This window comes from Thalassophryne amazonica, chromosome 20, assembly GCF_902500255.1.
Source record: "Thalassophryne amazonica chromosome 20, fThaAma1.1, whole genome shotgun sequence".
Taxonomy (NCBI): Eukaryota; Metazoa; Chordata; class Actinopteri; order Batrachoidiformes; family Batrachoididae; genus Thalassophryne; species Thalassophryne amazonica.
The window spans coordinates 57,099,320-57,117,434 of record NC_047122.1 but is presented as its reverse complement, the minus strand read 5'-3'; the positions used below and the strand labels follow the sequence as shown (position 1 = coordinate 57,117,434).

General features: G+C 40.5%; 1 long non-coding RNA gene across 1 annotated transcript; it reads right to left on the bottom strand.

The window, feature by feature from the left end:
- Positions 1 to 3,811: 3,811 nt before the first annotated feature.
- On the bottom strand, positions 3,812 to 17,878 carry LOC117502323. Its single transcript, XR_004558270.1, has 3 exons — positions 17,701 to 17,878; positions 12,239 to 12,242; positions 3,812 to 3,822 (listed from the first exon to the last, which is right to left on the bottom strand). It is a non-coding gene; the product is annotated as an uncharacterized LOC117502323 (long non-coding RNA).
- Positions 17,879 to 18,115: the final 237 nt, after the last annotated feature.

Sequence of the window (18,115 nt, the reverse complement as noted above, 5' to 3'; positions counted from 1 at the left end):
GATGTATTCAATGTTGTGTAATTATACTCAGCTGTTTCTTCTTTCCACATCATTGTCTTTTTGAAAAGCTTCTATTACACACTATGCAATTTCTGTGTTTCAATGTGACTTTTAAGCCCTTCTCAAATTGAAGGTTTGAGCATTGCATGATATTGGGAACCACTGACATACTATACATTCCGACACTCACCACATACAGTATATCAGCAATTACAGATATGGAAGTGCCATATGGCCACTGTGTGTGGATTGTATTTAATGATATTTAACGTAGCACATAGGGTGTGGTCTGCTGCTTCTTGGTCAGTGTTTTATCAGCTTTTGCTTTATCATGGATTTGGAGTTTCTGAGCATCACGATGGTTTCTAGAGTCTTACAAAGACAGTGTGTGAATGGCATTTTAGGGAAGTATAAGAGGTAGCAGTGCAATGATTGAAGGTGAGTGGCGAGTGTTTTGAATGTGACTAAAACTCCTCTCTACACCCTTCTGAGTGGCTATAACCATATAGAGTTGTGTGATGTGTTTTTGGTAGTGAGTAGTACACAGATCTCTAAACGTCACAAACACACACTGTCATTCAGTTTGAACTTTTTTGTCTGCATGTGCGTGTGTGTGTGCATGCTTTTTTTCTCCAAATGGCTCATGTGGTTGATCCAAACATTACCCGACAGCACAACTTGTGTTGAAAGTGTTATAATATATAAACTTAAAAAATATATAGTAAGTAAATACATATAACTTCACCCTAATTTTTGATTACTATTAAAATCAATATCAAGTAAGCCACATATCTCTACACAGGATTGGTTGCAGCATGTAGACATCAAATGGAAGTCATGTGGCTGGTTGCATGTGTGTGATTTTCATTAATATAGCAACTGATGTGGATAAGACACAGATCAGTTCTGGTAACTTACAACATACAGTAGTGTTCAGAATAATAGTAGTGCTGTGTGACTAAAATGATTAATCCAGGTTTTGAATATATTTGTTATTGTTACATGGGAAACAAGGTACCAGTAGATTCAGTAGATTCTCACAAAGTGAAATGAAGAGGGCACCTGTTGAACATGCTTTTCTGTTTGAAAGCCTGAGGAAAATGGGACGTTCAAGACATTGTTCAGAAGAACAGCGTAGTTTGATTAAAAAGTTGATTGGAGAGGGGAAAACTTATATGCAGGTGCAAAAAATTATAGGCTGTTCATCTACAAAAAAAAAACAGAGACGCGTGGAAGAACACGGAAACCAACCATCAAAATGGATAGAAGAATAACCAGAATGGCAAAGGCTCACCCATTGATCAGCTCCAGGATGATCAAAGACAGTCTGGAGTTACCTGTAAGTGCTGTGACAGTTAGAAGATGACTGTGTGAAGCAGGCGTCCCCTGCAAAGTCCCTCTGTTAAATAAAAGACGTGCAGAAGAGGTTACAATTTGCCAAAGAACACATCAACTGGCCTAAAGAGAAATGGAGGAATATTTTGTGGACTCATGAGAGCAAAATTGTTATTTTTGGGTTCAAGGGCCACAGACAGTTTGTGAGACAACCCCCAAACTCTGAATTCAAGCCACAGTTCACAGTGAAGACAGTGAAGCATGGTGGTGCAAGCATCATGATATGGGCATGTTTCTCCTACTATGGTGTTGGGCCTATATATCGCATACCAGGTATCATGGATCAGTTTGGATATGTCAAAATACTTGAAGAGGTCATGTTTCCTTATGCTGAAGAGGACATACCCTTGAAATGGGTGTTTCAACAAGACAATGACCCCAAGCACACTAGTAAACGAGCAAAATCTTGGTTCCAAACCAACAAAATTAATGCCTCACAGATGTGAAGAAATCATGAAAAACTGTTATACAACTAAATACTAGTTTAGTGATTCACAGGACTGCTAAAAAGCAGTTTGAACATAATGGTTTTGAGTTTGTAGCTTCAATAGCAGATAGCAGAATAGCAGCTACTATTATTGTGAACACCCCCTTTCCTACTTTTTTTTACTAATAGCCCAATTTCATAGCCTTAAGATTGCGCATATCATGAATGCTTGGTCTTGTTGGATTTGTGAGAATCTATTGAATCTACTGGTACCTTGTTTCCCATGTAACAATAAGAAATATGCTAAAACCTGGATTAATCTTTTTAGTCACATAGCACTACTATTATTCTGAACACTACTGTATAATGTGGACAGTCAATCAGTGAGAGCAGATATGCATTGAATACAGTTTTAACTGGCAGTCTGAGCAAAGCCTAAATAACGACTCATTTGATAAAAAGTCAAGTGGTACCCAGTGATCTTTTTTTAGTTATTATGTGTGATTTTTTTAAGGTTTTTTTTTTAGTTTTTTTAGTTATCATGTGTGATTTTTGAGTATTTAAGTCATACTTAAGTCATTAAGTCATTTTTTTTTTTTTTGGCCAGCTTGCACTCGGCCGAGACGGACGCACTTTTCTCTTCTCCCTCCCTCCTTATCTTTCCTGCTTCTGTGGCGTGTTGTCTGTGAGGCTGCAGCTTTGCTCTTCTGGAAAACGACAAAAATGGATCTGTTAAAGTGGTCTCTGAACGCAATTGACACTATTTTTTCTACAAGATATTCGGGGGCGGAGGACCCGACCTGTCCTGCCGGGACGCGTGTGATGGGTTACGTGATGGACTTGTGGAGGAGATGGCAGGTCATGTGCCTTTACATGCTTTCTGTGGAGGACGTTGAAGATGTGTATATATTCGGCTTGGTGGTGACCGGCTTTCTGCTGTGTGGAGCAGCCATGGCGCTGGTTTACCAGAAAATCAAGAAAGTGGAAGCAGCTTTGATTGGGCCTTCCAGGCTGCCCTACATGATTGATTCGATTTGGAAAGCAGTGGCTGCGCAGTCAGCGGGTGTTAACCGCATGCTGGAAAACATCTCGGGTAGGATTGCAGCTCTGGAAACCCGCTTTGACCGTCTGTGAAGACCACATTCTACGTTCAGATGCATTGAGAGCCACTCTGTTCTCAGAACTGTGGAATCTTTCAGGGGTCTACTAATCTGGTTATTCATTTGGCCTCCCCAACACAGCTGCACTTCAAGGTCACTGTGATAAAAAACCTCCTCAAAAGATCAACACTTAAGCCTCGCTCCCTGGTCATCCCCCCTCCCCTCAGCTTCTCCAGCTCTGACGTTGACTGTGGACAGTGGACTGCTCAGGGCTGTGCCCTTCCCCCTCCAGGATTGTCGGACAAGGCCGTTGACGGCACCAAATAGGCTGCCTCCGGAGTGTTCTGATGAACTGGACCTTCAAATCTCGGTTGTCGTCCTGCGTCTTTGTTTGTCTGTGTGATTATTGTTTTCTGTGCCGATGGGGATTTTTTTCCTCATTGCTGCTGTGTAACGCAGCGGCTATGAGGGTTTTTGTTTTCTCCTTTTCCCTCGTGTTTTGCTTTTCAATATATGTTTATGTACCGGGCCGGCCTATGTGTGTTGTGTGTTATGTGTGTGTCGTTTGTTATGGGTCGGTCTTGGTTTGCTCAGCCCTGCTGTTGACCAAGGTAGGGATGTACATCTGGAGCTGATCCCCGGGCGCCTAATGGAGACTTCTGCTCCTACTGGCAATTAGGATGGGTTAAATGCAGTAGACACATTTCATTGTGCAGGGAACATGTTCTTCTGTGCATATGACAATAAAATTCTTTTGAATCCTTTGAATCCTTAAATCCTTGAATACTGGATTATAAGTCACAAACTAATAAAATAAACAGCTTTGACGTATGCTCCAGAAAATGCAGTTCTGCAAAAAATAGCTCTGTGCTCTATTCTGTCCTTTTCCCATTGCATATGCTGTTGTAGCTCCTGAAATGGTCAACAACCGTCACAAGAGAAAGTACAAAAAAAAAAGATGGTGCTCTGGTGCACATAGCAACAGTTAAGCTATTATTTCAGGAGCTGTGTTTAGCTCAAGTATATTGATCTCGACTTGAAGCTCAGTGCCCAAAGCATACACTAGTGTAATTGGGAGGAAGAGTTGAATAATATCCCCAAATCAGCCACAGAATAGCAATTCTTTTGATGCCTTGCATAAAACACTCATACAGAGGTCTGTATACAGAGGTCAAACACACATTGAGAGGTCTAAAAGTCTTTCAGAAAGCGCTGTAACTAGGTTTAAGGATATGATTCCTTCTTTATGTTCTCTAATGCCATATACCAACACAGTGCAGAGTAGCTACCTAAACTCTGTAAGTGAGATAGAGTATCTCGTCAGTAGTTTTACATCCTCATTGAAGACAACTTTGGATGCTGTAGCTCCTCTAAAAAAGAGAGCTTTAAATCAGAAGTGCCTGACTCCGTGGTATAACTCACAAACTCGTAGCTTAAAGCAGATAACCCGTAAGTTGGAGAGGAAATGGCGTCTCACTAATTTAGAAGATCTTCACTTAGCCTGGAAAAAGAGTCTGTTGCTCTATAAAAAAGCCCTCCATAAAGCTAGGACATCTTACTACTCATCACTAATTGAAGAAAATAAGAACAACCCCAGGTTTCTTTTCAGCACTGTAGCCAAGCTGACAAAGAGTCAGAGCTCTACTGAGCTGAGTATTCCATTAACTTTAACTAGTAATGACTTCATGACTTTCTTTGCTAACAAAATTTTAACTATTAGAGAAAAAATTACTCATAACCATCCCAAAGACGTATCGTTATCTTTGGCTGCTTTCAGTGATGCTGGTATTTGGTTAGACTCTTTCTCTCCGATTGTTCTGTCTGAGTTATTTTCATTAGTTACTTCATCCAAACCATCAACATGTTTATTAGACCCCATTCCTACCAGGCTGCTCAAGGAAGCCCTACCATTATTTAATGCTTCGATCTTAAATATAATCAATCTATCTTTGTTACTTAGCTATGTACCACAGGCTCTTAAGGTGGCAGTAATTAAACCATTACTTAAAAAGCCATCACTTGACCCAGCTATCTTAGCTAATTATAGGCCAATCTCCAATCTTCCTTTTCTCTCAAAAATTCTTGAAAGGGTAGTTGTAAAACAGCTAACTGATCATCTGCAGAGGAATGGTCTATTTGAAGAGTTTCAGTCAGGTTTTAGAATTCATCATAGTACAGAAACAGCATTAGTGAAGGTTACAAATGATCTTCTTATGGCCTCGGACAGTGGACTCATCTCTGTGCTTGTTCTGTTAGACCTCAGTGCTGCTTTTGATACTGTTGACCATAAAATTTTATTACAGAGATTAGAGCATGCCATAGGTATTAAAGGCACTGCGCTGCGGTGGTTTGAATCATATTTGTCTAATAGATTATAATTTGTTCATGTAAATGGGGAATCTTCTTCACAGACTAAAGTTAATTATGGAGTTCCACAAGGTTCTGTGCTAGGACCAATTTTATTCACTTTATACATGCTTCCCTTAGGCAGTATTATTAGACGGTATTGCTTAAATTTTCATTGTTACGCAGATGATACCCAGCTTTATCTATCCATGAAGCCAGAGGACACACACCAATTAGCTAAACTGCAGGATTGTCTTACAGACATAAAGACATGGATGACCTCTAATTTCCTGCTTTTAAACTCAGATAAAACTGAAGTTATTGTACTTGGCCCCACAAATCTTAGAAACATGGTGTCTAACCAGATCCTTACTCTGGATGGCATTACCCTGACCTCTAGTAATACTGTGAGAAATCTTGGAGTCATTTTTGATCAGGATATGTCATTTAAAGCGCATATTAAACAAATATGTAGGACTGCTTTTTGCATTTACGCAATATCTCTAAAATTAGAAAGGTCTTGTCTCAGAGTGATGCTGAAAAACTAATTCATGCATTTATTTCCTCTAGGCTGGACTATTGTAATTCATTATTATCAGGTTGTCCTAAAAGTTCCCTAAAAAGCCTTCAGTTAATTCAAAATGCTGCAGCTAGAGTACTGACGGGGACTAGAAGGAGAGAGCATATCTCACCCATATTGGCCTCTCTTCATTGGCTTCCTGTTAATTCTAGAATAGAATTTAAAATTCTTCTTCTTACTTATAAGGTTTTGAATAATCAGGTCCCATCTTATCTTAGGGACCTCGTAGTACCATATCACCCCAATAGAGCGCTTCGCTCTCAGACTGCAGGCTTACTTGTAGTTCCTAGGGTTTGTAAGAGTAGAATGGGAGGCAGAGCCTTCAGCTTTCAGGCTCCTCTCCTGTGGAACCAGCTCCCAATTCAGATCAGGGAGACAGACACCCTCTCTACTTTTAAGATTAGGCTTAAAACTTTGCTAAAGCTTATAGTTAGGGCTGGATCAGGTGACCTTGAACCATCCCTTAGTTATGCTGCTATAGACGTAGACTGCTGGGGGGTTCCCATGATGCACTGTTTCTTTCTCTTTTTGCTCTGTATGCACCACTCTGCATTAATCATTAGTGATCGATCTCTGCTCCCCTCCACAGCATGTCTTTTTCCTGGTTCTCTCCCTCAGCCCCAACCAGTCCCAGCAGAAGACTGCCCCTCCCTGAGCCTGGTTCTGCTGGAGGTTTCTTCCTGTTAAAAGGGAGTTTTTCCTTCCCACTGTAGCCAAGTGCTTGCTCACAGGGGGTAGTTTTGACCGTTGGGGTTTTACATAATTATTGTATGGCCTTGCCTTACAATATAAAGCGCCTTGGGGCAACTGTTTGTTGTGATTTGGCGCTATATAAAAAAATTGATTGATTGATTGAAATGTTTGATTTTGTTTACTGTGCAACATAGTATGAAATCATCACACTGACTAAGTCGTGCCTTTGCTGAAACCCTCAGGATAGCTTTCCAGTAGCATGCTGAAGACAAGAAGAATGAGGAGCTGTCAGCAAACACAATGAAGAATAATGTGAAGTTGGTTTCACTTGATGAACATGCTTTTTTCTGAAGGAGTCATGGACAGTATAAGTGTAACTGCAAGACCGCTAAATTCATTGTAGAAACCCCTGAAGTTGTAATGGTTCAGTATTTTCCCCGGCACAATCTATGCCTCTGAGTTGTCTGCATTTAGCCATTAACAATGATATCTGTGACACTCTGTGTGTAATGATCCTTCTCTTGTCAAAGTTAGCATTATCAATATATGGGGATTTGCCTGAAATGGATCAAAATCTCTGCCGAGGGGCTCCTTGTCCCACTGAAGCTATGCTGTGTGTTAGAAAGTATAGAGAACACTTTCATTCAATCATTCTCTATACCCACTTATTCCAATTAAGTGTCACCATGCAGCTGGAGCCCATGCCAATGGTAACTGGGCAACTGGCAGGGCACACCCTGGTCGGGACACCAGTCTATCTCATGGGCACCAATAGACAGACAAACACGTTCATACTCTGACTCACACATACAGTCAATGGAGAGTCACCAGTTTACCTCAATCCCATGTAACATGCAAACTCCACACAGAAAGTCCATTCAGGTTGGATGCAATCCAAGGAACAGCTTGCTGTGAGGCAACAGTGCTAACCAATAAGTTTTGAATGTCAAATAGCCAGTGATTATTGAGCCCAATAATAGAGCAATTGAATGGCCTTGTATGAATCAAACTGTGATACTCAAATGATGTTGCAAGGTGATAATATATTAAACCAGAAAGAAGCATCAATGATACATCATGGATTAAATATTTGATTATATCTGGAGGATGACATTGTTTGTTTCATCTAAATGACTAGCAGAATAAAAATTTAACTGATTATTGTTTTGTTTCAATTGACTTTTGTGTTTTAGATCAGGTCAGGTCTGGGAGCATGAGCTGATGCTGGAAGTCTCCTCGTTCACCACATAGTGGAACTCCCCACCCCCTGGACAGATTTTGGATAGCAGCCATTCAGGCAGACATCCGGTCCATCCCCTAGCTGTTCCAGGTTTGGGGTCCTCAATACTGAGGCACCTGTGTCCCATCAAAAGGTGTACTATGTGCAGTTTCTTCAATGACACCAACAGAGATGTGTCTTGGTCCTTTTCCTCACTCGTTTACTTCTTGCACAGTCACTCAGTTTTTTAGTACTGCCGACTTCAGATAGATTTACCACAGAGCATCATACTGTTGATTGATGCACGCAGGGGGTGGTGGCAAAGTGGTTCGTGTGCTTGGTTTCAGTGTGAAAGGTTCCCGGACCAAACCTCACCACTGCCACATTTTGCCACGTAATGTGGAGTTGCATCAGGAAGGACATAAAACCTGTGCCTATTCAACATGCAGATCAAAGTCCTGAGTGACTTAATTTTATCATATTGCTGATTGATCTAAATGAAGTCCAAGACATATTCATGACATGGAAATATTCATTCATCCATCCAATGACTTATCTCAAGTGGAGTGTAAAAGTGAAAATTGGTATTCCAAAAAAGAATCCTAATGCTTAGTTTGTCCAATTAGTTATGGGCTCTCAAAATAGAGATACAATATGTACAAATGGCTGAAATTCCTTAATGGCCAAAGTGATTTTTTTAACTGTCTTGAATTAAAGCCAACAATCTACATTTTGAGCACATAGAGGATTTTTGTTTGTTTTTTATTTTTCTTTGCGCTCCCTATTTTAGCCCTATTGTGGTGCACAAAGGCAAATGTCCCCCCTCTAAAAATTGCTGTCCAAATATGTATGGATCTTACTGCAAATTACCACATGCAAAGCACTCAAGTGGACAAATTTTAAGTTTTTTCTTGTTCTTCTGAATGAAATTCAACTCAGAAAATGCAGAGATTGTAAAGTTTTTATTGTGGTAAAATATCTGCAGATATAAGGTACAACCCCTTGCTTGTTACTCCGCTCCTCCTGGAGCTCCTCATTAGAAGACCAGCAGCTTGAGAATGTGCGCGTCATAGATGTACACCCCCTCGAGGCCAACAGTGTGAGTTAACAGCAAGTTTAACTGCGGGGCAGGGGCGAAATTAGCATATTATGTTTGGAGAAAAAGGGGAAAATACATTATAATTTCTTCGAGTAAATGTTAAATCCTCACACGTATGGAAATAGAAACTGTGCAGATTTGTGCCTTTAAGTGGAACAAGGTTGATTTGAATTTATGATTTAGAATGTGGAAAATCATTACATTTTAAACATTAATATTACTGATGTGAAAGCATAGTTATTTTTGAACAGAGTACACAGTAAGACATGATATTTATTAAATTGTCACACTCACTCCCTCATCTTCAACCGCTTATCCAGGATCAGGTTGCGGGGGCAAGAGCTCCAGCAGGGGACCCCAGACTTCCCATCCCTTTATTTAATGGTGCTATTCTCAGAAAAAAAAAAAATAAAAAAACATTTACAACAGAATAAGCATTTGAAGTTGTTTGACTTGTCACTAACACAAATGCAGCATTGTTTTGCTTGCTGAAACTTGACTGATGTTAAGCTTGTGAAAAGTGATTTGGCCTGGAATGAAAAAAGAAAAACAATCAACTGGTTGCGAGAGGTTGTTGATCGCTGACTGCCAGAGTACAATTTGACAGTACAGCATCAAATTTTCTGTAAATACTACAGTCTACAGTCCGATCAAGTCTAAAGTGCATAATGCAGGTGCATCTGGGGTGTGTTGGACTCCACTTTGGTACTTTTGGAATGTGGGTGTGATGTAAGACGCAGGGCCTAAAGAGATTGTATTTTGCCTCTTAATTCATCATGGGCATGTTTTTGGCATAAGATGAATTAAACCATTTGGATTATCATTTGTCATTTCCTTTAAGAGTTCTGTGCACTGGAACCAGATGTCGTGGTCTGAATGCCCCCCCCCCCCCAAAAAAAAATCAGTTCCCCTGTCTTCACTGTGCATGTGTCATTTCACAGCGTCACCAACGATTCACCGACTATCGCCTTGTTTCTGCTTAAAATTGATTTTAGAATGATTTAAGAGGCTTTTCTTTGCCACCTGGTGGTTAATAATTACATTATTCCCTCTGAACGGTTTGATTGTAGAGAGTCAGACTCGAGAGTCATTCAGATGTGCTGGTGTCGTGCTTTGATTGGTCTCCCGTCTTTTATTATGAAAAATAAAAATGCTGAATTTATGTGGAAATTGTTGTTGTACAAAAGCTTCAGAGATCTCTCACTGAGATAGATGATGACTGGAGTGCAGTTTTAAGTAGAAATGAGGCGACAATCTGTGAATTGCTGCAGATACTCTGAAATGACGCATGCACAGTGAAGGCATGGGGACTGATTTTTAGGGAGGACCACTCAGGCCTTGACACCACAACACTGATGGCACACAGGTGAGTGTTGGCACTGGAGGAAATGTGAATGTTGTAAGTGTGAGATGAAGTTATGCTTAATTATGTCTAACTGGGGTGACAATGGATTGGGAAATGTGCATCCTATATTGAAACTCTGGACCCCGAACTTGCATGCTGGATATGGGGCATCTTGTGAAAGGGTTGATAATGCATTGGGGTTGGGGTGAAAACTGGAGCATGTGCTATTTCATTGACTGCTGTGACATCAATACAGTCACTTACTTACTAATGCATTCAAGTGTACTTAATTCCTAATCTTGAATTCTAGGTTGTCATTGTGAACAATGGACTCTACACATTGCTTAGGTGCAAACTTTTCATTCATTTTTTGGCATTTATCTGGGTCTGGATCTTGTTGGCAGTCGACTAAGCTCATCTCCCACTTCTCTATCCTTGACCAAGCCCTCCAGCTCTTGCTGAGGGATTCTGAGGAAAGTCCAAGCCAAGTGGGACATATCCCTTCAGCATGTCCAGGTCTTCTGCAGGACATCCATCCAGTTTGACATGCCTGTAATACCTTCCCAGGAAGACTACCAGGAGAGATCATCACCAGATGGCCAAATCTCCTCAGCTGTCTCCTTATAATATAATGAAACAGCAGCTCTACTCTGAGTCCCACCCTGATATTCATGCTTCTCACCTTGACCCTCGGTGTAAGCCCTGATACCCAACAGAGTAAATGTATTTCTGGCATCTTGCTCTTTCAGTCATTACCCAAAGCTCAGGACCATAGATTAAGATATGAACAGGTAAATAAAGACCCTTGCATTCTGGATCAGCTCTTTCTTAACCACAATGGTGCAGGACAGTGTCTACAGGATCTCAGATGCAGCCCAAGCAATCTGGTGACCTCATCCTCCACCTTACCCCAACTCATGAACAAGACGCTGAGATACCTTAACTCTTCCACTGAGTCCAATTCTCCCCCGACCCAGAGGGAAAATCCACTCTTTTCTGACAGAGGACCATGGTCTCAGATTTAGAGGTGCTGATCCTCATCTCAGGCATTTAACCTGCTCAATGGACACCCCATGAAGCCAACAGAACCACATCTTCCTCAAAAATCAGAGATGCAGTTCTAAAGTCACCAAACAGGACACCCTCCAATCCTTTACTGCACCTTGAAATCCTGTCCATGAATATCAAAAACAAGATTTGTTGACAAGGGGCAGTGCTGGTGATATCCACACACTCAGAACAGTTCTAATATGATACTGAAAATGTGGACAAAGCTCATATTTTGTTTGCACAGAGACTGTATTTTGCATTGTAACCGTCCTGATACCACACACTCCTGCAGCATTCCCCGAAGGACACTTCAGGGGAACTGGTTGTATCCCTTTTCTAAATCCACAAACTACATGTAGGCTGGTTTGGCATACTCCCAAATCCCACCTAATCTCCATGCCTGAGGTGAAGCATTTGAGCTACTCATTCCTTCTACATCTCCTCTTCCATTGCCATCCACCCAATCTCCACATGCTCCACACTTGTTGCATTAAAAAAAAAAGGATAAATAGCAGTTACTAACTTTTTTTTTTACATGACACATTTTCTGCTGCGTCACAATACCAATGCTCCAGCACTTCTTTGACAATATCTCACTTTAAGACCAGCTTGCAAATGAGTGCAATTTGTGTGCAAGATAAATTTCTATTACGTCGTGGTCACTAGTGTGAAAAGGACAAACTCATCAGGTTGACTGAAAGTGCTGTCCACATGTATAGGCTTAATTTTTCAAAAAGGCCTGTGGCATGTTTCATACATGATAAGTGCACAAACACACATATGCAAACATGGATCCAAATAGACTGAGGTGTGTCAGAGTTCTGACACTCTCTGTGCATAAGGTGCTCTGTACACTAGTAGCATGCTGAAAAATCATGTACCAGGCTGCTTCAGTTTCATCATTGAAACATGAACAAAACATCTGAAATAGCATGATTTTAATTTTTAATTACAAAAATTGGTGTTCAGACTCAACTACGTGACTGATCTCTGTGTTTGCATGCAACAGGGCGTTTTGAAACTCCACATTTGTACATGGAGCACTTTCAGATTTGAGAAATCTCAAGTTTTCAGATAATTAATACATACTTTAATCACAAATCCATTTGTGATTAAAGTAAAGTGCCTTTATGATTTTTCCCTCACGGGGAAGCCGAAAACAATTTGGTTCGAAAAAGAGCCAACACAGGCTTGTGGCAGCAGATCAACTTCATATTACATAATCAATTAGAGAAAGATATGCAAACAATGTAAAATGAATGTGACCCTATAATGTGAAATAAAATGTTTGCACCACCATAAGACAAATATATATAGGACAAAAAATTAAAGCCAGGTCAGAATGCAGACCATATAGTATTTACAGCTGTAGACACTGTGAGAGTGACAACTTTTTTTTTTTTTCTTGACAACTGAGATGCATAGGTGGATAGAATTTGGTGGAAATATTAGTTGGATTGATGTCTAGAGGTGCTTTGATTTTGGAGTAGTTTGGTCAAAGGTCATGATCAAAGAAAATATGGTTATTAAATGGATATGGAGTAGTTCAAAGGTCAATGAAAGGATGGTCAAAAAACAGCATTTTTTTTTTTTAAACAACCAAGAAGCCCAGATGGATAAAATGTGGTGGGGTTAATACATGGATAGATATGTAGAGGTGAGTAGATTTTGGAGTATTTTTGTTAGCATTCAAATGTAAATGTTAAGGAAAGCATGGTTATAAAAAAAGAAAAAAAATATTTTTTTTCCTCAGCAACCAAGTAGCTAAGATGGATCATTAGACTTCAGAGTAGTTCGGTGAAAAGTCAAAGAAAACATGTTTTTTAAAAATATATAAAACCATGTTTTTTATATATATATATATATATATATATATATATATATATATATATATATATATATATATATATATATATATATATACGATGTCTGTTAGAAAAGTATCCGACCTTTTTATTTTTTCAAAAACCATATGGATTTGAATCACGTGTGATTGCATCAGCCAAGCTTGAACCTTCGTGCGCATGCGTGAGTTTTTTCACGCCTGTCGGTTGCGTCACTCGCCTGTGAGCAGGAGTGAGCAGTGGTCCACCCCTTTTGTCGTTTTTTTTATTGTGAATAAATGTCTGAACGATTTGGAGCTTTGCTGCATCAATTTTTTTTCCAGAACCTGTGAGAGACCTCCAGGTGGACACCATTCGGAAAATTAATATGGCTTTCAGGGACGATTTTATGGGGATTACACAGATTAAGGAGTGATCCAGATGGTTTAAAGACCGCCCACAACTGCTGAGAGCACGCCGCTGATCGACAGGCTCAAACCCCGCTGAAACAACCAGATCATTTCCAACGTGAAGGCTTTGTTGATCCGGGACGTCGTCTGACTTTCACAAAAAGGCAGAAGGCATGGATATCAGCACTTTTTTGGCACATTCCACTGTTACAGGAGTTTTTTTATGGAAAGAAAAGCGGAGGGATGCACCACGGAGCCGTTCATTACGCGGCACAAAACCACCTCTGTGTTGGTCTCACAGGACGGCTTTCAGGTGGATTTCAGACGGCTGTCAGTTGCTTTTCAGTCGTGTGATTATCCGAGAAATTGAGCATGAGCTGGACATGCCCCAACATGTCCTGTGAGGCTTCATCACGGCGTTGCTTTGCGCCATGCGGCTCCACCGCGATGCGCGGAACACCGCTCCTCTTTCCATGACAAAAACTCCTGTAACAGTGGAATGTGCCGTTCATTTCTAAACTGGATGCTGTCTTGATCCGGTATGTCGTCTGACTAGCACAGGAATTGTGAAAAGACGTGGACATCAGCACTTTTTTAGCACATTGAGACAGACGTGTGGAGGAGTTCCGCGCGTCGCGTTGGAGCCGCATGGCGCAAAGCAACGCCGTGATGAAGCCTCACAGTACATGTTGGGGCATGTCCAGCTCATGCTCAATTTCTCGGATAATCACACGACTGAAAAGCAGTTATGTTGCAGTTGTGGGCGGTCTTTAAACCATCTGGATCACTCCTTAATCTGTTTAATCCCCATAAAATCATCCCTGAAAGCCATATTAATTTTCCGAACAGTGTCTTCCTGGAGGTCTCTCACAGTTTCTGGAAAAAAATTGATGCAGCAAATCTCCAAATCGTTCAGACATTTATTCACAATAAAAAAACGACGAGAGGGGTGGACCAGTGCTCACACAAAGCCTGCTCACAGGCGAATGACGCAACCGACAGGTGTGAAAAAACTCACGCATGCGCACGAAGGTTCAAGCTTGGCTGATGCAATCACACGTGATTCAAATCCATATGGTTTTTGAAAAAAATAAAAAGGTCGGATACTTTTCTAACAGACCTCATATATATATATAAATAATCAACAACCTGTTATGTGCCGACGCGGGTTGAGGAGCGGATCTGCGTCTGACTGAACCCAGCGCTAAATAACCAGAAAGCGGTTCCAAAAACAAAACATTTATTCCCCTTTCGTGCAATAATTGCGTACAATATAAAAGTGCGTTTGTCTGGCAGAGTGAAGGACGGTGTGCTCTCCAGCGCCCAAAGGGATCGAAGCCCGGCGCTTCTGGACTCACGTTCACTGCCAAACACCCCCCAGGTGGACACGACAAACCGACTCTGTGAAGGATAGAAAAGGTGAGGTAAGTCAGCAGCTACAACTAATATCCTTCAAAGGCACACACTATCAGCAACACATTCAGGTCTGACTTTAAGCTTTATGTAAATGAGTAGCCTCTCACAACAGGTGGAGGATCATCTGTCCGCACGCCACAGCCGTGAGAAGCGAGCTGCACAACTCTCATCAATATTCACATATACTGCGTAACAAAATACCCAATTACTGTTAACACTTATTCAGACAATTAATCACCTCTGATGTGTGCTGACAGCATGTGTCCCTCACCCGTCCTCCTTCAAAGGCACGATGTATCAAACCCAGGCGCGGTCCTCAGCGTCTCACAAACGAACATCACAAGGTCGAGTTCCCGGCAATTCTGCTTGAATCACACATGGCTTAAATGCAGAACGCCATCTCATTATCTGCTTCAGCTGAAAGTCTTTAAGGTTGCACGTGAGCATCATCCACAGGTGCTGCATATCACACTGATGAGGGTGAAGGACTCTTCTGCCAGCACCTTCTCCACAGACAAAAAAACAGTTTGCATACCACCTGGAGAGCAAAGAAAAGAAAAGAACACCAAAATGTCCAGCCAAACCCCCCCAACACACAACACAACCAAGAAGACTGGATGAATTATATAAAGCAGACATGTATCAGCAAAATATTTTTGATTTATTGAAATGTATAACTGAGTCGAACAGAAGTCATGTGATTAAGCCACACATCATCAAAGAACATTGTTACATACTGTATATTTATTTGCACATTAAATTAGATTAGATTAGTTAGAACTTGACTGATCCCTTGGGAATACTCCCTCAGGGAAATTGAGGTTCCAGCAGCATTTTATAATATCACACAGGGTAAGAAGCACACAGAATATCAAAAGTGAAAAAAAAAAGAAATACAGTTTGCAAATATAAATATAAATACAAATACACAATACAATTTCAATTTATTTCATTTATATAGCACCAAATCACAACAGAGTTGCCTCAAGGCACTTCACACAAGTAAGGTCTAACCTTACTAACCCCCAGAGCAACAGTGGTAAGGAAAAACTCCCTCTGAGTAAGACAGACACACTGATGAACACTGGTTTACTGGCTACTACTGTTCCTCTCATTCTCATTCCCTTCCTCTGTGTTCCTGTTACTCCTCCTCACCCTGAGTGAGGAGCTGTACAGTCTGTTGGCCGGAGGGACAAAGGAGTTTTTCAGTCTGTTGGTCCTGCACTTGGGAAGGAGCAGTCTGTGAATGAAGAGGCTCCTCTGGTTGCTGATGATGGTGTGCAGATGGTGACTGGCATCGTCCATAATGTCCAGTGTCCCCTTCTCTGCCACCATCACCATAGAGCCTAGCTTCATGCCAACCACAGAGCCAGCCCACCTGATCAGTTTGCCCAGCCTGGATGAGTCCTTGTTGGACATTTACACTGCAGAGTGTATAGCACAAAGGGTATGCATTAGCCCTCTGATGCCTTTAATTTTATCTTTATCCCTTTGTTAATGCATTTATATTTTTTGCATCATGAACTTTCCCCGACATAATGCGTAGATACAACTCAAATATAGAAAGGCAAAAAGTTACAGTTACAATAAGAAATGGCAAACAGATTTTGTCAGAAAAAGCACTTCTGTTGATTAATAACCCAAGATGAACACATACAGCAAGAAATGGTCTTTGCAACATGTGACATTCCAAGTACCTGTATGTGGAAGGATGAAGACGCTGAATGAAATGTTTTTCATAGTGTACCTGCTGGGAAGAGGTGATTCAGAGTCCAGCCTAGTCTTGCAGTTGGCTGTGTGTGCGTGCAGGAGGCTCAGAGACTGAACAGTACATATTTAATGAGCACCGTTCACCAGTGACCTAAAACCCAACCTCAAAGTTTGGTGAAGCTCTCTCATTCTCAGTGAGATGCTACAGTCAGACTTGTATGCTCAGCTTTGTCATGTCCATTTTTTGTCATTTCTAGGAGGAACATTTTCTTGTAGCCTAAGGGCCTTGTTGCATTTATTTTTCATACTCCTTGAAAGAAACCTGTAATATCTAATCATATAAAATGGTATCAAATAAGAAAATGTGTTCCATTTTGTATGTCTGTATTCAGAAAGCATCTGCATCCATAAAAGGTATAAATACATATTTTAACCAGAGCACCGCACTCAGAGTGAAAACCTCCGCCAACACTCATTTCCAATTCCACAAAATTTTGCCATTGAAAAAATTTTCAAAGTCCTGTTAGAAGTGTCTTTTCATAAAATATTATATATTAAATATATTATAATTATTAAATAGAATTTATTTTCAGAAATTATATTTAATCAAATGTCAAGAGAACATATTTAGTTCATGCACTTGAATCAAAGCTTTTTGCAGTGTTGTCAGTTTTTTTTTTTTCAACTTTTTCTGTTTCTGAATTCTTTATCAGATAATTTTCACAAAACATTGGTTATCATTGGCATACACAATTTGCCACTGCTTTTTTGGCACTTGGTTTCCAACGGGTACCTGGAACTGGAACAGAAAAATGACAGTGATTGGGGCACTTTTAATTGAGATATACGAGTAATTAGGGAATAACCCTGTTCTGTCTGATGATTTGCTGACATTCATGCTGGTTATACGGTTGCAAATTAATGGAGCCATAAAAGGGTTATTTGTGACTGTATAACAGCATGAACATCCACAAATCATCGATTTCAATTTCAATTTATTTTCATTTATATAGCGCCAAATCACAACAGAGTTGCCTCAACGTGCTTCACATAAGTAAGGCCTAACCTTACTAACCCCTAGAGCAACAGTGGTAAGGAAAAACTCCCTCTTAGGAAGAAAGCTCAAGCAGACCAGACGCAAAGGGGTGACTCTATGCTTGGGGCATGCTACAGAAATAAATTACAGAACAATTGACAGAACAATTCATAAAACGAATATACAGGAAATGCTATTGGTGCACAGGACAGGAGGGTTTCCAGCACAAATACAACTCCCATATCTGGATGGAGCTGCACCTTAAACAGAGAGAAAAAAAAAACAGAATCAGGCATCAGAAAGACAAGAAATACTGTATAATTTGTCAGCATTAAACAAGAAAAACAGAAGAAATAATAAGGTGATCGCCAGCCACTAGTCCTAAGCTTCACTAAAAGACCCAGAATTTAGGTAAAGTTGAGGCCACGGCACACTCCGTTTACTAATAAATTGAATTAAAAGACTA